Below are 20,943 nucleotides of genomic sequence, written 5' to 3'. Positions count from 1 at the left end.
GTTATTCATGTATTTGTCTGATGTGGCGAGTGTAAGCCAACTATGTACCTTTTCCCCTTTTATCTATTTACATGGGTTGTTGTGAAGATTATCTTACTTGTGACATTGCTTTCAATGCGGTTATGCCTCTAAGTCATACTTCGACATGTAGGAGATATAGCCGCATCGAGGGCGTTACAAGGGGAAACCCTTCTCCCATCTAGGGAGGAGGTCAAGGAAGAAGAAGAAGGGGGGCCCTCTCCCCCTTGCTTCCGGTGGCGCCGGAGTGCCACCGGGGGCCATCATCATCACCGCAATCTTCACCAACAACTTCACCACCGTCATCACCAACTCTTCCCCCTCTATGCAATGGTGTAACCTCTCTCTTACCCATTGTAATCTCTACTTAAACATGGTGCTCAGTGCTATATATTATTTCCCTATGATGTATGGCTATCCTATGATGTTTGAGTAGATCCGTTTTGTCCTAATGGCTATTTGATGATCAATATTGGTTTGAGTTGCATGTTTTATTATTGGTGATGTCCTATGGTGCTCTCCGTGTCGTGCAAGCATGAGGGATCCCCGCTGTAGGGTGTTGCAATATGTTTATGATTTGCTTATGGTGGGTGGCGTGATTGAACAGAAGCACAGACCCGAGTAAGTAGGTTGTTTGTGTATGGGATAAAGAGGGCTTGATGCTTTAATGCTATGGTTGGGTTTTACCTTAATGATCTTTAGTAGTTGCGGATGCTTTCTAGAGTTCCAATCATAAGTGCATATGATCCAAGTAGAGAAAGTATGTTAGCTTATGCCTCTCCCTCAAATAAAATTGTAATAATGATTACCCGTCTAGTTATCTATTGCCTAGGGACAAATAACTTTCTCGTAACAAAACGCTATTTACTAAAACTAACTTAGTTGTGTCTTTATCTAAACAGCCCCTACTTTTTATTTACGTGCTCTTTATTATCTTCCAAACCTATCCAACAACACCTATAAAGTACCTCTAGTTTCATACTTGTTCTAGGTAAAGCGAACATCAAGCGTGCGTAGAGTTGTATCGGTGGTCGATAGAACTTGAGGGAATATTTTTTCTGCCTTTAGCTCCTCGTTGGGTTCGACACTCTTACTTATCGAAAACTGTTGTGATCCCCTATACTTGTGGGTTATCAAGAGTGATATTTAAACCACTTCTCTTTAGGGAGTTCAGCATGAGTAGAAAATGATTCACAAAAGGAGGCTACTATCTCAAAGTCAAGTCCATATTTAGTGATAAACTTTTGAAAGGCATTGATGTCCATAAAAGATTTATCACAATCATACTTAAGTTTAATACATGACTCTTTACCTTCATCGAGTTCCCAATCTTAAGAGTTGCGTTTAATTCCTTCCAAAAGATCCCACCAGAATGCAATAGTCTTCTTCATAAAAGAACCAGCATAACAAGTATCAAGCATGGTTTGATCATTATGAGAAAGCCGACCATAAAAGTTCTGGATAATAATTTCTCTTGAGAGCTCATGGTTGGGGCATGAATATAACATTAAGTTAAGCCTCCCCCAAGCTAGAGCGATACTTTCTCATTCACGAGGACAAAAATTATATATATAATTCCGATCACAATGAACTAGATGCATAGGATAAATTTTTTGGTGGAACTCCAATTTCAAACGATTCCAATTCCAAGATCCAATATCATCGCATAGCCTATACCATGCCAATGCTTTTCCCTTCAAAGATAAAGGGAAAACCTTTCTCATAACTTCATCTTTGGGTAAACCTGCAAGCTTGAAAAATCCACAAATTTGTTCCACATATATCAAGTGCATATCAAGATGTTTGGTTCCATCTCCTGCATAAGGATTAGCTAGCAGTTGTTCTATCATACCCGAAGGAATTTCATATTCAATATTTTCAGTAGGTGCAGTAGATTGAGGGGTAGCTAATTGTGGTTTCGGACGAGGTGAAGATACCCTGAACAAACCCCTCAAAGGATTGTTTTCCATAGTAACAAGTGATAATAAATTTCAGCACACTATATAAATGTCTCCTTACCAAATTCCACTTACCAAAGGAGCTTCACTCCCCGACAAGGGCGCCAGAAAATAGCCTTGATGACCCACAAGTATAGGGGATCAATTGTAGCTCTTTTCGATAAGTAAGAGTGTCGAACCCAACAAGGAGCAGAAGGAAATGACAAGTGGTTTTTAGTAAGGTAATGTCTGCAAGTGCTGAAATTGTAAGTAGCAGAGTAGCTTGATAGCAAGATAATTTGTAATGAGCAAGTAACGATAGCAGTAACAAAAGTACAGCAAGGTAGCCCAATCCTTTTGAGGCAAAGGACATGCCAAAACGGTCTCTTACAATAAGCAAAGCGTTCTTGAGGGTACACGGGAATTTCATCTAGTCACTTTCATCATGTTGGTTTAATTCGTGTTCGGTACTTCGATAATTTGATATGTGGGTGGACCGATGCTTAGGTGTTGTTCTTACTTGAACAAACCTCCTACTTATTATTAACCCTCCCACAAGCATCCGCAACTGCGAGAAAAGTATTAAGAATAAATTCTAACCATAGCATTAAACTTTTGGATCCAATCGGTCCCTTGTGGAATAGCGCATAAGCTGGGGTTTAAGTTTCCATCACTCTCGCAACCCATCATCTAATTGCTACTCCACAATGCATTCCATTTGGACCAAAATATGGTGAAGTGTCATGTAGTCGACGTTCACATGACACCACTAAGGGAATCACAACATACATACTATCAAAATATCGAACACATATCAAATTCACATGATTACTTGCAACATGATTTCTCCCGTGACCTCAAGAACAAACGTAACTACTCATAAATGATAAACATGTTCATGATCAGAGGAGTATTAAATAGCATATTGGATCTGAACGTATAATCTTCCACCAAATAAATCATATAGTAATCAACTACAAGATGTAATCAACACTACTAGTCACCCGCAAGTACCAATCTGTAGTTCCCATAAAAAGATTGAACACAAGAGATGAACTAGAGTTAGAGAGGAGATGGTGTTGTTGAAGATGTTGATGGAGATTGCCCTCCCCAAGATGGGAGAGTTGTTGGTGATGATGATGACGATCATTCCCCCCTCCAGGAGGGAAGTTCCCCCGGCGGAATTGCTCCGCCGGAGGGAAAAAGTGCTCCTGCCCAAGTTCCGCCTCAAGACAGCGGCGCTTCATCCCGAAAGCCCTCTCCTTATTTTTTTTCTAGGTCAAAATGACTTATATACCAAAACATGGGCAGCGAAGGTGGGCCGAGGGGAGCACAACCCACCAGGGCATGCCTGGGCTCCCTAGCGTGCCCAGGTGGGTTGTGCCCACCTGGTGGGCCCCCTCTGGTACTTATTGGCTCCAATAATTCTTATATATTCCATAAAAAATCCTCGCGAAGTTTCAGCCTGTTTGGAGTTGTGCAGAATATGTAGCCTGATGTAGCTTTTCTAGGTCCAGATTTCCAGCTGCCAGAATTCTCCCTCTTGGTGTGTTCCTTGCAATTACGAGAGAAAAGGCATTAGAATTACTCCAAAAAACATTATTATGGATAAAAACGTTATAAATAACAGTAAGAAAACATGATGCAAAATGGACGTATCAAGAGGTGAGTGGGAGGAAAGTAGAACTTGATGAGGTAATTGTACCTTCTCCCGAATTAGAAAGTAGTTCATCACACAAATCAGTTCCAGTGATGCCTACACCAGTTAGTGACGAAGTTAATGATGATGATCATGAAACTTTAGATCAAGTTACTACCGAACCTCGTAGGTCAACCAGAGTACGTTCCGCACCAGAGTGGTACAGTAATCCTATTCTGGAAGTCATGTTACTAGACCATGACGAACCTACGAACTATGAGGAAGCGATGATTAGCCCAGATTCCGCGAAATGGCTTGAGACCATGAAATTTGAGATGGGATCCATGTATGAGAACAATGTGTGGACTTTGGTTGACTTGCCCGATGATCGGCGAGCCATAGTGAATAAATCGATCTTCAAGAGGAAGATGGACGCTGATGGCTTAAGTTTGTCCGAATCATGTTAGCAATTGCCGCATTTTATGATAATGAAATTTGGCAAATGGATGTCAAAACTCCATTCCTTAATGGATTTCTTAAAGAAGAGTTGTATATTATGCAACCAGAAGGTTTTGTCGATCCTAAAGGTGCTAACAAAGTGTGCAAGCTCCAGCGATCCATTTATGGATTGGTGCAAGCCTCTCGGAGTTGGAATATACGCTTTGATAGTGTGATCAAAGAATATGGTTTTATACAGACTTTTGGAGAAGCCTTTGTTTACAAGAAAGTGAGTGGGAGCACTATAGCCTTTCTGATAAGTATATGTGAATGACATATTGTTGATCAGAAATGATGTAGAATTTTCTGGAAAGCATAAAGGAGTGTTTGAAAGGGTTTTTTCAAAGAAAGACCTCGGTGAAAGTGCTTACATATTGAGCATCTATAGAGATAGATCAAGACGCTTGATAAGATTTTTCAATGAGAACATACCTTGACAAGATTTTGAAGTGGTTCAAAATGGAACAGTCAAAGAAGGACTTCTTGCCTGTGTTGCAAGGTATGAAGTTGAGTAAGACTCAAAACCCGACCATGGCAGAAAATACAAAGAGAATGAAAGTCATTCCCTACGCATCAGTCATAGGTTCTATAAAGTATGCTATGCTATGTACCAGACCTATTGTGTACCTCACCATGAGTTTGGCAAGAGGGTACAATAGTGATCCAGGAGTAGATCACTAGACATCGGTCAAAATTATCCCTAGTTACCTAAGAGGACTAAGGAAATGTTTCTCGGTTATGGAGTTGATAAAGAGTTTGTCATAAAAGAGTTACGTCGATGCAAGCTTTAACATTAATCCAGATGACTCAGAATCTCAATCTGGATACATATCGAAAGTGGGAGCAATTAGTTAGAGTAGCTCAATGCAGAGCATTGTAGACATAAAAATTTGTGAAATACATACAGATCTGAAATAGGCAGAGCCGTTGACTAAGCCTCTCTCACAAGCAAAACATGATCACACCTTAGTACTCTTTGGGTGTTAATCACAGGGCGATGTGAACTGGATTATTGACTCTAGTGAAAACTTTGGGTGTTGGTCACATGGAGATGTGAACTATTGGTGTTAAATGACATGACGATGTAAACTAGATAATTGACTCTAGTTCAAGTGGGAGACTGAAGGAAATATGACCTAGAGGCAATAATAAAGTTGTTATTTATATTTCCTTATATCGTGATAAATGTTTATTATCATTTGATGAATGGGATCACATCATTAGGAGAATGATGTGATGGACAAGTGATACGTCTCCATCGTATCTACTTTTCCAAACACTTTTGCCCTTGTTTTGGACTCTAACTTGCATGATTTGAATGAAACTAACCCGGACTGACGCTGTTTTCAGCAGAATTGCCATGGTGTTATTTTTGTGCAGAAAGAAAAGTTCTCGAAATGACCTGAAACTTCACGGAGAATGTTTTTGGAATATATAAAAATACTGGCGAAAGAATCAACGCCAGGGGGCCCACACCCTGTCCACGAGGGTGGGAGCGCACCCCCTGTCTCGCGGCCCCCCTGAGGCTCCACCGACCTCAACTCCAACTCTATATATTCACGTTTGGGGAGAAAAAAATCAGGGAGAAGGATTCATCGTGTTTTACTATACGGGCCGCCGCCAAGCCCTAATCTCTCTCGGGAGGGCCGATCCGGAGTCCGTTCGAGGCTCCGAAGAGGGGAATCCATCGCCATCATCATCATCATCAACCTTCCTCCATCACCAATTTCATGATGCTCACCACCGTGCGTGAGTAATTCCATCGTAGGCTTGCTGGACGGTGATGGGTTGGATGAGATTTATCATGTAATCTTGTTAGTTTTGTTAGGGTTTGATCCCTAGTATCTATTATGTTCTGAGATTGATGTTGCTATGACTTTGCTATGCTTAATGCTTGTCACTAGGGCCCGAGTGCCATGATTTCATATCTGAACCTATTATGTTTCCATGAATATATGTGAGTTCATGATTTCACCTACTATGTGTTATGATCCGGCAACCCCGAAGTGACAATAATTGGGACCACTCCCGATGATGACCGTAGTTTGAGGAGTTCATGTATTCACTAAGTGTTAATGCTTTGGTCCGGTACTCTATTAAAAGGAGGCCTTAATACACCTTAGTTTCCAATAGGACCCCGCTGCCATGGGAGGGTAGGACAAAAGATGGCATGCAAGTTCTTTTCCATAAGCACGTATGACTATATTCGGAATACATTCCTACATTACATTGATGAACTAGAGCTAGTTCTATGTTACCCTATGTTATAATTGTTGCATGAGGAATCGCATCCGACATAATTATCCATCACTGATCCAATGCCTACGAGCTTTTAACATATTGATATTTGCTTAGTTACTTTTCCATTGCCACTGTTACAATCACTACAAAAACTATTACTATTATCTTTGCCACTGTTACCGTTACTTCCATATTACTTTGCTACTAAATACTTTGCTGCAGATATTAAGTCTTTCAGGTGCGGTTGAATTGACAACTCAATTGTTAATACTTGAGAATATTCTTTGGCTCCCCTTGTGTCGAATCAATAAATTTGGGTTGAATACTCTACCCTCGAAAACTGTTGCGATCCCCTATACTTGTGGGTTATCAAGACCATTTTATGGCGCCGTTGCCGGGGATCATAGCTCTATTCTTTGAGTCACTTGGGATTTATATCTGTTGATCACTATGAGGAACTTGAAAGATGAAAGAACCAAGATTTTTCCCTCAACTACGAGGGGAGGTAGGGAACTGCCATCTAGCTCTGCACTTGATTCACCTTTTGTTTTGAGTAAACTTGCGACACCTACACCTGCTATTTATTCTGATATGTCGCATGTTATTGATGATACCACTTCCGCTATGCATGATGCTTATGATAAAACTACTTCTATGCTTGATAATACTGTGCCATTAGGTGAATTTCTTGATGAACAACTTGCTAGGGTTAGAGAGAATGAAATTATTGAAACTGATAATATTGATGAAAGTGATGATGAAGATTCTCCCCCTAGATATGAATTGCCTGTTGTGCCTGAGGGTTATTGTCGGTGTCAAAACCGGCAGATCTCGGGTAGGGGGTCCCGAACTGTGCGTCTAGGCCGGATGGTAATAGGAGGCAGGGGACACAATGTTTTACCCAGGTTTGGGCCCTCGATGGAGGTAAAACCCTACATCCTGCTTGATTAATATTGATGATATGGGTAGTACAAGAGTAGATGTACCACGAGATCGGAGAGGCTAAACCCTAGAAGCTAGCCTATGGTATGATTGTATGTTATGGTTGTTGTCCTACGGACTAAAACCCTTCGGTTTATATAGACACCGGAGAGGGTTAGGGTTACACAAGGTTGGTTACAAAGGAGGAGATATCCATATCCATATTGCCTAGCTTGCCTTCCACGCCAAGTAGAGTCCCATCCGGACACGAGACGAAGTCTTCAATCTTGTATCTTCATAGTCTAACAGTCCGGCCAGTAGAGATAGTCCGGCTGTCCGGAGACCCCCTAATCCAGGACTCCCTCAGTAGCCCCTAAACCATGCTTCAATGACGATGAGTCCGGCGCGCAGTATTGTCTTCGGCATTGCAAGGCGGGTTCCTTCTCCGAATACATCACAGAAGAACTTGAAAACGAGGATAGTGTCCGACCCTGCAAAATAAGTTCCACGTACCACCGTAGAGAGAATAATATTTTCGCAATTCTAATTTGCTGACTTGTCTTGACAGTATGACATTATGTCATGGCCCGGTGATTATTCGAACCGTTCCCTTTAACCAGCCCCGCACATAACGCGAGGCAGTTTTTCGACATGTCTTGTAAAAGCAGAGATAGTGTCCCCTTATTACGGGATTCTCATCAATACGGGCGTGGGTAACCCAACCGCGCCATTAATTACGGCGCTTGGTGGATAAGCAAGTTTTACCAGGCAAGTGGGAACGCTTAGTTTCATCCGCCCATATAAAGGGATAAGGATTCACCTTCCTATCCACGCCTTCTTCCTCCTTTGCTCATCCGTTTTTGCACACTCGAGCTCTAGCGCCCAAGTCCACACTTCCCAACTCAACCTTCTCCAACCATGTCCGGAGCGGGAGGCAGGTGGATGGTCTCCTCCATCACAGAGGGAGACATCAAGAAACTGAGGACAGCCAGATACCTGCCCGACGACATCGCGCACCGGCTCCCAGATGAGGGGCAGCTCATTCCCACCCCCAGGCCCCATGAGAGGGTAGTATTCCTCACCCATTTCCTCCATGGACTGGGATTCCCTCTCCATCCATTCGTCCGGGGGCTCATGTTCTATTACGGCCTGGATTTCCATGATCTAGCCCCGAACTTCATCCTCAACATCTCAGTGTTTATCGTCGTGTGCGAGGCCTTCCTCCGCACCAAGCCCCACTTTGGCTTATGGTTGAAGACCTTCAATGTTAAGCCGAAGGTGGTGGGAGGCCGCCAGGCAGAGTGCGGAGGCGCCATGGTGGGCAAGATGCCCAACGTAACATGGATCGAGGGCTCCTTTGTGGAAACCATAAAGGGGTGGCAATCGGGGTGGTTCTACATCACCAAGCCACGCGACCCTGTATGGGTGGCGGCCCCCCGAGTTCCGATCTGGCATCCCCACGCGGCTCACCTCCTGGAAAGAGAAGGGCCTGTCCTGGGGTAGTTTGGAAGAGCTGACCGGACTCCAAACATGTATTCAAAACATGGTGAACAAGAAGCTCAAACTTGTCAACATGGTCCAGGTCATGCTCCACTGCCGGATTCTCCCATGCCAACAACGGGAGTTCAACTTGTGGGAGTTCGACCCGGCGCGGCACCGAACTCTGAACAGGCTTTTCGACACAACTCACGAAGATGCCTGGAGGGTGCTGTTCAAAAGCGCCGAGGTCCCCCCTCCCATCACTGAGGATCGTGGATTCAGCGCGAAGCGCCAAGGCAAAGCGGTAAGCTGCTTTACCTCTCGTAGGGTACTTATTTTTTAGAGGTTGACTCCATGCGGGATCTAAACTCCCGTACCTTTGAAAAGACTGGTAGGAGACGGCCGGACAGATCGATTGTCCGGCCCCTTTGCCCGAAGGCCTAGTAGACGCTCTTCTGGTGAAGATGCTGACTCCGGCTCCTTATACGGTGCCGGAGAAGACCAAGAAGGCCAAGGGAACCCGAAAGAGTTCTCGACGCCAGGGGTCACCGGACTCACCGTCCGATGACTCTACGGCGCACTCCTTCCCCGAAGACGAGGAAGAAGAAGAAGATGCTCCCCCTCCTGCAGGGGGAGATAAGAAAAGGAAGGCTGCCCTAACTGGGGGGCCGAAGGGTCTAAGAAGGGAAGGACTCTCCTTCCGGACAGCTCCACCGCCGCCGACGAAGACGAAGACGAGTGGTTGCCTAGGGCCAAGCCCCTGGGGAGATCGTAAGTTTTCGGATACCAGAGTAACTCGTAGCATTCCTTTGTCGCTCTGCTTTCCCTAACATCGAACATAATTATGCAGGCCGCCACAAGCCAGTATCGATGTATCATCGGACGGCTCCCTGGGCTCGTCGGACATGGATAGCGATCCAGTCCCGACCGCCACCTCCCCTCATCCTGCTGACAACGCCGAGGTGTTGTCTCAAGAGGCACCGGGTCGAGGGGAGACAGTCCTGGAGGCGCCTCATGGCGACCTTCCGGACTCCAGGAGCCAAGGGGACGGGGCCCCTAAGAGCTCCGAGTTTGGCCCTCAGCCGAACACCGCACCGGACCCTCCAGCGGTTCCGGGCTCGGGCAGGCGGCCTCCTTCTAAGAGGGGCAAGACGCCTGTGCCGGTGACCTCTGTCCATCATGAGTGCGGTGATCCAGAAGGTTCAGTCTGCCAAGAGCGGATTGACTGAAGCCTGTGCCAGCCTTCTAACAGGCTTTGAGGTAAGTTTTTAAAATGTAGTAGAAATGTTACCGCATAGACAGTAGCCCCAGATGCTTTGTTTGGTGTTCACAAAGAAAAGCCGAACAGAGGATCAAATAATATCACAGGAGTCTAATATAAGTATGTCAATATGCATATGCAGGCTTCGCTGCTGGCATCCGCCGCACTGACTGCGGAGGTCGTCGTACTGAAGCAGGACCTCAAAGGGTCCAGGAAAGAGCCCGGCCTTGCCAAGAGGCAGCTCGAGGAGAACAAGGGTAAGTAATACCCTGTCTATAGATATGTATATATAAAAGAAGACGCGATTGCAAAATGACAGGATCAACGTATATTTGCCAGGGGCCACAACCAAGGTGACGACCCTGAAGCAAGCGCTAACCAAGGCCGAGGATATAGCGGCCAAGGAGCGCACCGAGCGAAAGAAGCACGAGGCTCAGGTGGGCGAGGTGCAGCAAGAGCTCCAGGCTCTCGTGGCGAAGCACGAGGCGTTGGAGCTTGACTCAAAGACGCGGGAGTCTGAGCTTGCCGCGGCCCTCGAGAGCGCAAAAAGTGCCAAGGCCGAAGCCCAAAAGGCCCTCCAGGAGATCGATGCAATGAAGAAGATAGCGGTGGGTAAGTCTTTCTATATGCAAAGCAAGCATGTAAAAGTAAATTACCGATTACTTACCCGAATCCGGAGCTCTCCAGGAGCATTCGCAGATTTGCCCCGCAGCGTGTCCGATGCCGCACAATTCTACCAGGCCGAGGATGGAAGCTCAACAGAGAAGTTGTTCTGGTCTCAGTATGCTGACGCCGAACACCCGGTGCCAATGAGCGACCAGTTGAAGCAGATGGTCGAGCTACATAAGGCGGCCGATCTGGCCATGAGGAGCTTTATAGTCCGGCTGTGGCCTGGCGACGCCCTTCCGAACAGCTTCTTCGGCCTGGTGAGGCGGCTTGTGGATGCTTGCCCGCGGCTGGAGGTCGTCAAGCGATCTATCTGCATTGAAGGTGCACGCCGGGCTTTTGCACGTGTGAAATTGTAGTGGGTCAAGCTAGACGCCATGAAGCTGATCAAGGAGGGGCCGCCGGAGGGCAAGGAGCACCGCCACCCCGAGATGTACTATGAGGGTGTTCTGCCGGGTGCCCATCTCATAGCGGACGAGTGTTCAAAAGATGTAATATTTGAGTGAGACTTGCTCGTTTTATCCTGTATTTATAAAAACTTGTTTCATATGCGCTATGCAACGCTTGTTTGAATTTAAAATATTACCTTCTGTTTGGCTATTTATCCAATCTGAGAGATGGCTAGTCCTCGGCTTCTGCCCCCATGCCACGAGTGCTGGGGTGTTCGGGATAAACCTGAGCACTCTTGTTCCCATGTTTGGGTCCTTCGAGGGAGGTGCTCAGCACAGCGAACAAGGCAACCAGACTAATAATGCTTTATCACTCTCACTTAGCCATAGAATTCTATAATTTTAAATTTCGGTGAAGCCCTGGTATTCGGAAGGCCGAATTTGGGGCGCGATACATTCCTTTAAGCAAAACAGGGCCGGCCCCTCGCTCTAAGCGGCATAAGTCTTTAGGGACTCGAAAACCTCGCCGAACAGCGACCAGTTCTTGCCTTATCATGACAGTCAGTTTTAGCTTTCTCTACTGAGGTGCTGAACCCAGCAGAACTGGGGCACAATCACAGTAGTTCTCCTAGCGCTACCTTAGACGATAGAGCGGAACGTAAGGTACCAAAACATAGGAGCCGGGCAAACCCAACATTTGACCAAAGACATGATTCGGAGCTGATGCATATAATGATATAAGTTCGGGGTGCCGCACTTGTGAAAGTGTTAGGACTTTTCACACCGTATTGTGAGGTACGTGAGCCCCTGGTGTATTAGCCGTACCAAGGTGTACGGTTGCAAGGCGTCATTAATGAACACACATATATATATATATATAACAAGAATGCAATAATAGTCGTAATGTCATGCATTCTTTATTCAAAAAATTGCGTTAAAGCAGAGTGATACAGATAGTGCGATAAGCAAAGAGTAGGACTATGCCCCTTCCAAGGGCAAGCTGAGGAATGATATTAAATCAAATATTTCGCTCGTTACTATAATCAACCTGGGAATTCCGTTGTATGGCGTAGTTGTCCGCCTCCTTGGTTGCTGCATCATGTGTTCGGCAATAGTGCTGCCGGACAGTGTTTCCAGAGATTAAGGTCCTGAAAAAAAAGAAAAATAACCAAACGGGAAGCCCCTAGTGCGGTTTAAGCCGCATCTTGGGGCGTGCTGCAGTTGTGCCCCCCTCCCCACCTGTGCCCATGGTATTTTTAATGCGTAATTATGTACGCGCGGCACGAGTTTCGCCGTTGGGCTGGGATTGGGGTGGCCGCTGTATTGCTGCACGAGCTCAGATCACGTCGGGCGGTCTATTTGCCGATTGCCCCGAGCGCACTTGAAGGTGTCCGGGCTTTGAAGCGCCGAACTGGTTGATTGCCTTGAGAGGCTGCTTTGCGCTTCTGCTGCGAGGGCCGCGGTGTGCTCCTCTGTTCGGAGAGAGCGCTTTGTGTTTCCATTGACTGTAATAACTCCACGAGGTCCTAGCATCTTGAGCTTGAGGTATGCATAATGCGGTACCACATTGAATCTAGCAAATGCGGTTCGCCCGAGCAGCGCGTGATAACCACTGCGGAACGGGACTATATCGAAGATTAACTCTTCGCTTCGGAAATTATCCGAGAATCCAAAGACCACTTCCAGTGTAATTGAGCCTGTGCAATGGGCCTCCACACCTGGAATGACGCCTTTAAAGGTCGTTTTTATGGGTTTGATCCTTGAGGGGTCTATACCCATTTTGCACACTGTGTCCTGATAAAGCAGGTTCAGGCTGCTGCCGCCATCCATAAGGACTCGAGTGAGGTGGAATCCATCAATGATTGGGTCTAGGACCAGTGCGAAAAATCTGCTATGACGGATACTAGTGGGATGGTCCCTGCGATCGAAGGTGATCGGACACGAGGACCAAGGGTTGAATTTTGGGGCGACTGGCTCCAACGCATATACGTCCCTGAGCGCACGCTTCCGCTCCCTCTTGGGGATGTGGGTTGCGTATATCATGTTCACCGTCCGCACTTGCGGGGGAAACCTCTTTTGTCCTCCAGTGTGCGGCTGTCGGGGCTCCTCCTCGTCATCGCTATGCGGCCCCTTGTCCTTGTTTTCAGCAATTAACTTGCCGGCCTACTTGAATACCCAACAATCCCTATTGGTGTGATTGGATGGCTTGTATGGGGTGCCGTGTATTTGACATGAGCGATCAAGTATACGGTCCAAGCTGGACGGACCTGGTGTACTTTGTTTGAATGGCTTTTTCCGCTGACTGGGTTTAGAGCCTTTGAATCCGGCATTGACTGCCATATCCTCAGTATTTTTGCTGTTAATGCGGCGCTTATGTTTGTTGCGACGTGACCTGCTATTGCCGTCCTTGGTATCTGAGGTACCATGGTTCTTTGATATGTTATTACTGTGAGCCAGCCAGCTGTCTTCTCCCGCACAAAAGCGAGTCATGAGCGTCGTGAGAGCTGCCATAGATTTCGGCTTTTCCTGACCAAGGTGCCGGGCTAGCCACTCGTCTTGGATGTTGTGTTTGAAAGCCGCTAAGGCCTCCGCATCCGGACAGTCTACGATTTGATTTCTATTTGTAAGGAACCGAGTCCAGAATTGCCTGGCCGACTCTTCTGGCTGCTGAATTATGTGCCTCAAGTCATTGGCATCTGGTGGTCACACATAAGTGCCCTAAAAGTTGTCGAGGAATGCGGCTTCCAGATCTTCCCAACAGCTAATGGAGTCCGCTGGCAAGTTGTTAAGCCAATGCCGCGCTGGTCCTTTGAGCTTTAGTGGGAGGTATTTGATGGCATGTAAGTCATCACCGCGGGCCATGTGGATGTGGAGGAGGAAATCCTCAATCCATACTGCGGGATCTGTTGTGCTGTCGTCTGATTCAATATTTACAGGTTTGAAACCTTCTGGAAATTGATGTTCCATTACTTCTTCTGTGAAGCATAAGGGGTGTGTGGCGCCTCTGTATTGGGCTATATCGCGAGGCAGCTCGAATGAGCCTTGCCCGCTGTGTTCGGCCCGGCCGGATTTGCTTTTACTGTATCCGGCGTGACATTTATCGTCTCGCAGAGTGGTGCGCCGTCGTGATTCGTAGATCGATCTTGCAAGCTTTGCTTTGTCCTCCAATATGTCTCGCAGGTCTGGCGTATCTCCCCATGCCTTTTTATTTGAATGGCGTCGGGGTGGAGGCTGAGCTTTTGGCTGGAATGCCTCTCTATCGCGGCCACGAGGTGGCCGATCAGCCGTATCATACGCTTCTTCCTCCAGTCGGGGTAGTAACCTGCACTTTGGGTAATTCTTGGAGGGGCGCTCGAGTTTATATTCCTCGGCCGCGAGGACTTCAGTCCATCTGTCAGCTAGCAGATCTTGATTAGCTTGAAGCTGCTGCTGCTTTTTCTTCAGGCTATTTTTCGTGGCCATAAGCCGGCGCTTGAAGTGCTCTTGTTCGACGGGATCCTCTGGTACGGCGAATTCATCGTCGCCGAGGCTTGCCTTGTCTTCGGAGGGGGGCATGTAATTTTCATCCTCCTCCTCTCCATCTGCCGCTCTCTCAGGAGAGCTGGCTCCTCCATCCTCCTGCTCTGAATCTTGCTGGAGGGGAATGTTTTTGTCTTTGGCACTATCTGGAGTGTTATTATCTCCTGTGCCGGTATCACCACTTTTGCTTTGGCGGGACCTAGAGCGGCGCCGCTGACGTTGGCGCTTGGGTTGCTTCTTGGAGGGGTCATCCTCCGCTATCTCATCGCCATTGCCTTCTTTGGTGTATCCACCATGTATATGTCATATGATGAGGTGGCTTTCCAGTGCCCTATAGGCGCTGGTTCATGTTCGTCTCCTACATCGTCGTCCATACCGTCGATGTCTTCGGAGTCGAAGTCGAGCATGTCGGTTAAATCATCGACAGTGGCTACGAAGTGGGTGGTGGGTAGGCATCGAATTTCTTCGTCGTCCGCATCCCAATCCTGTTGGCCATAGTCCGGCAAGGGCTCTCCTAACAAAGAGAGAGACCTTAGTGAATTCAGAATGTCGTCGAAGGGCGAGTGATGAAAGATATCCGCGGCGGTGAATTCCATGATCGGTGCCCAATCGGATTCGATAGGCAGGGGCACGGACAGTTCGGAGTCTAGAAAAGAGTCCGGCACCTTGGAATCACGGGCTTCGCAGAGGATTAGGCTGGTGTTCGGCTCGATCGCCGTTGAGACTGCAGCCCCTGAGGCGGTGTCTAACCACCCGTCCTCGATTGGCGCAGTTGGCTCCGAGCTAAGGGTCGGAGCTGATGGGGTGCGGCCTCTGGGGTACTGTTCGACGACAGAGCTAGGTCATACCCATCGTGACAGTGCGGAGCATCCGGTTGTGGCTCGAATCCGTCGAAGATCAAGTCTCCACGGATGTCGGCCGTGTAGTTCAAACTTCCAAATCTGACCTGACGGCCAGGGGCGTAGCTTTCAATCTGCTCCAGATGGCCAAGCGAATTAGCCCGCAGTGCAAAGCCGCCGAATACGAAGATCTGTTTGGGGAGAAAAGTCTCACCCTGGACCGCATCGCTATCAATGATAGTAGGATCCATCAAGTCTAACGGCAACGACACAGAGAAACTCTCAATGAAAGCACCAATGTCGGTGTCAAAACCGGCGGATCTCGGGTAGGGGGTCCTGTACTGTGCGTCTAGGCCAGATGGTAACAGGAGGCAGGGGACACAATGTTTTACCCAGGTTCGGGCCCTCTTGATGGAGGTAAAACCCTACGTCCTGCTTGATTAATATTGATGATATGGGTAGTACAAGAGTAGATCTACCACGAGATCGGAGAGGCTAAACCCTAGAAGCTAGCCTATGGTATGATTGTATGTTATGGTTGTTGTCCTACGGACTAAAACCCTTTGGTTTATATAGACACCGGAGAGGGTTAAGGTTACACAAGGTCGGTTACAAAGGAGGAGATATCCATATCCGTATTGCCTAGCTTGCCTTCCACGCCAAGTAGAGTCCCATCCAGACACGAGACGAAGTCTTCAATCTTGTATCTTCATAGTCTAACAGTCCGGCCAACAGAGATAGTCCGGCTGTCCGGAGAGCCCCTAATCCAGGCCTCCCTCAGTTATGTTATGGATGAAGAAACTGATAGAGACTTTTTAGCTTGCAATGATAGATATGATCTTAAGAAACTGTTAGCTAAGCTGAAAGAAAAGTCTTTGAATGCTAGAATGAAACATGACCCTGCTTTTTCTACTTCACCTATCTGTATTTCTGATAAGGATTATAATTTCTCTGTCGATCCTAAGTTAATTACTTTGGTTGAATCTAATCCTTTTTATGTCTATGAATCTGAAACTATTGTGGCATATCTTACTAAATTAAATGATATAGCCACCCTGTTCACTAATGATGAGAAAACTCGCTATTACTTTATCCTTAAGTTGTTTCCGTTATCATTAGAGGGTGATGCTAAAACATGGTTTAATTGTCTTGATCCTGGTTGTGTGCGTAGTCCCCGGGATATGATTTATTACTTCTCTGCTAAATATTTCCCCGCTCATAAGAAACAAGCTGCCTTAAGGGAAATATATAATTTTGTGCAAATTGAAGAAGAGAGTCTCCCACAAGCTTGGGGGGCTTCTTCGATTACTTAATGCTTTGTCTGATCATCCTCTCAAGAAAAATGAAATACTTGATATCTTTTATAATGGACTAACTGATGCTTCCAGAGACCACCTGGATAGTTGTGCTGGTTGTGTTTTCAGGGAAAGAACTATTGATCAAGCTGAATTGCTATTGAATAATATTTTGAGTAATGAAAATACTTGGATACTTCCTAAACCAACTCCTAAGACAACTCCGAAGAAAAGGGGTATTCTATTTCTCAATCCTGAAGATATGCAAGAGGCAAAGAAATCTATGAAAGAAAAAGGTATTAAAGCTGAAGATGTTAAGAATTTACCACCTATTGAAGAAATACATGGTCTTGATAACCAGACACATGTAGTAAAGGTAAATTCTCTCTATAGATTTGATGAAGGTGATATTCCTCGTTATAAGTCTGCCAGCCAATACTTAGATGAGTTTGATAATTTTATTGTTAAACAAGAAAACTTCAATGCTTATGTTGGTAGACAATTGAAACGTAATGCTTATATGATTGAACACTTGAGTGATTATATGTCTAGAGTTAAAGGTGAACTTAAACTTATTAGTAAACATGCTTCTATGGTTACCACTCAAGTAGAACAAGTGCTTAAAGCTCAGAATGATTTGCTCAATGAATTAAATAATAATAAAAATGATAATGATATTAGAGTTGTGACTAGAGGGGGTAAAATGACTCAGGAACCTTTGTATCCTGAGGGCCACCCTAAGAGAATTGAGCAAGATTATCAGAGAACTAATGTTGACGAACCTAGTTCTTCTAAGAAGAAGAAGAAGAAGAAAAATGATAGGACTTTGCATGCTTCTAGTGAACCTGTTGTTGACACACCTGAGAATCCCAATGATATTTCTATTTATGATGCTGAAACACAATCTGGTAATGAACATGAACCTAGTGATAATATTAATGATGATGTTCATGTTGATGCTCAACCTAGCAATGACAACGATGTAGAGATTGAACCTGCTGTTGATCTTGATAACCCACAATCAAAGAATCAACGTTATGATAAGAGAGACTTCGTTGCTAGGAATCACGGTAAATAAAGAGAACCATGGGTTCAGAAACCCATGCCTTTTCCTCCTAAACCATCCAAGAAAAAGGATGATGAGGATTTTGAGCGCTTTGCTGAAATGATTAGACCTATCTTTTTGTGTATGCGTTTGACTGATATACTTAAAATGAATCCTTATGCTAAGTACATGAAAGATATTGTTAGAAATAAAAGAAAGATACCGGAAGCTGAAATTTCCACCATGCTTACTAATTATACTTTTAAGGGTGGAATACCTAAGAAACTAGGAGATCTAGGAGTACCAACTATACCATGCTCCATTAAAAGACACTACTAGGAAAAGGCTACTAGCAGCGCGAGTAAAATGGCTACTAGCAGCGCGGGTACCCGCGCTACTAGTATCGCGCTACGGCTAATAGATAGTAGTAGCGCGGGTAGACCATCGCTACTACTAACTTTGTTAGTAGTAGCGTGTGTGACACCCGCGCTACTGCTATTACAGAACCGCGCTACTACTAACGAAGTAGTAGTAGCGTGCTTATAATACCAGCGCTACTAGTATCCTAAATACTAGTAGCGGTCAATTTGTTCCCACGCTACTACTAACTATTTAGGATTTAAAAAAATAAAATCAACCAATTCCATTTTATGCATACAATTCTGAGAAACAATAGTGATGGAAAAATGTCACTATCACACAGTTGCAATATTCTTTATTCCTGATTCTACTATCACACAGTTGCCATATCTGCTACCACACAGTTTCTCTTTCTACATGTCCTCACTCCAATAGTAAGAAAAATGAAAAGGAAAAATAGAGCTAATCTGCCATTGAAATGTCCTTATTCCTGAGTAATATTCAATGGAACGATGCAATTGCACTACAGTCTCATGGATTCACTCTGCCGCTTCAACATCTCATTATCCTGCAGCGGTAGAAATGAGCATCAGCAAGGCATATAGATATAATGAATAAATGGAGAGGAAGCATAATCTCAGACGATACAGGAGAAAATGACTAAGATTCTGATACAATGCGAATATGCACTGTAAGTACACATATATTTCAGTTACAAAAAGATATTCAGTTAAAAAGTGACAAATAACTGAATGAAACTCAGACTATATATTTCAGTTACAAAAAATATTTTAGCTTGGGAATGCAGTGTATAAATCAGACTAAATAGATAACACTACCAAAGCTTAAATTTTAAATGTGCAGTTTAAGTACGAGCACCTACCAACTGAATATAGCTAGCTAGCATAAATGTCAATTGGCGCATGATTTTTCTTAGTGCATTTGCACTAGGAAACTAGTCCTAACATATCAATATTTTGATCAGCATTATCCTACAGACCCTGTGTAGCAGAGTTGATGATCTTATTATCCTACAGACCCATCACTCAAGTGCATAACTAACAGTAGTAACCATCAATAGTACAGATGTATGTAATAACATTACTAACTCAAAGAAGATGCTAGGGGTTCGTTAAGAATGCTAAATATCTCTAAGTTACCAAAGCTAGTGAGAATGATCTCAAATTCGTAAACCCACTTCATTTATCTTGTTCCGACCAGGGCGGACTCTCCGCGTGCCGGCGCACGGAGGGGCCGCTGGCAACGGACGGGCAGCTCATGCAGGAGAGCATCATGGGCCCTCCCTCGCTCGCTCGGTGGCCGTCTCTGTCCCTGCCATAACCACCAACTAGCAGCAGTAGCAATCCATCAGACCGGCGACCAAATACGAAATAGAACTGGGATCAACCTCTGGATCACCTGCAGAGTGCTCAGAACTGTTCCCTCCTTTACCTGAACCCAAATGCACCATCAATCATATTTCCAAGATCCATAAAAACAGAAGTAGGTCTGACTTATGAATCCATGGCAATCTAACTTATGATGTTCAATTTTCCATATCAAATGGATAAGTTCAGTCTTCGAACAAAAAAAGCATAAGTTTCAGAAGAATCGAATCTATATAGCATTAGTTACATACTAGGTTCTTTTGGTGTCATGCCATGACTGAATAAAAGAAAATGTTTCTTTAACCCAAGAAATTGTCAGAATTTCCATGGCACGCGTCTACAGACTAGTTATGCGCTGGGGTGTTCTTCTCATGTCAGGAAATAGCATAATTGTGCAGTACGGTTTTTCTGAATCAAGATGTGACTGATCTCTGAATCAAGGTATACATAAATTGGCAATACTTTTGCTAGAAGAAACCAGTAAATTTAAGAGCATTAAGATCACTACTTTTTTGCAGATTGGAAAGTACTCCCTCTGTAAAGAAATATAAGAGCATTTAGATCACTACTTTAGTGATCTAAACGCTCTTATATTTCTTTATGGAGGGAGTACTAATTTTTTACCTAATTTAAGATAATTAACTCACATATTCACATTGGAGTAAGCATTCTAGTATCTGGGTTTACACTTCATACTAAAAATTATCTACCTGTAACACCCCGGATGTAACTTTCCCAATTTGTACTCCAACTCTTGTCGTTTCTGGCGTTAAGTTATTTTATTTTCTCGGGTTCGGGTCTTTGTCTCCGTGTGTTGTTGTTGGTGTCATGCATCTCATATCATGTCATCATGTGCATTGCATTTGCATACGTGTTCGCCTCATGCATTCGAGCATTTTCCCCGTTGTCCGTTTTGCACTCCGGTGCTTCGTTCTCCTCCGGTGGTCGTTTCTAGCTTTATTTCGTGTGTGGTGATTAAACATTTCCATATTGGACCGAGACTTGCCTAGCGGCCTTGGTTTACTACCGGTAGACCGCCTGTCAAGTTTCGTATCATTTGGACTTCGTTTGATACTCCAACGGTTAACCGAGGGACCGAAAAGGCCTCGTGTGTGTTGCAGCCCAACACCCCTCCAATTTGGCCCAAAACCCACCTAAGTCTTCTCCATCATCTAGAGCGTTCGATCACGATCGCGTGGCCGAAAACCGCACCTCATTTGACCTCTCCTAGCTTCCTCTATGCCTATAAATAGGTCCTCCTCGAAAATCTCGGATTCCCCTCCTCGAGACCCTAAAATATCTCCTCCGCCGCCGCCGGACACGTCCGGACGGACCGGACGCTTCCGCTCCACCGCCCGCAGCCACTCCAAAGGCGCCACGTGGCGCCACCGGGACCACATCCCCGCCGGCCCGCCGAGCTCAGGTCGGGCCCCCGCGGGCCCATCCGC

This window comes from Triticum dicoccoides, chromosome 6A (genome assembly GCF_002162155.2).
Source record: "Triticum dicoccoides isolate Atlit2015 ecotype Zavitan chromosome 6A, WEW_v2.0, whole genome shotgun sequence".
NCBI classification, from domain to species: Eukaryota; Viridiplantae; Streptophyta; class Magnoliopsida; order Poales; family Poaceae; genus Triticum; species Triticum dicoccoides.
Note: the sequence above shows the minus strand (reverse complement) of the source record.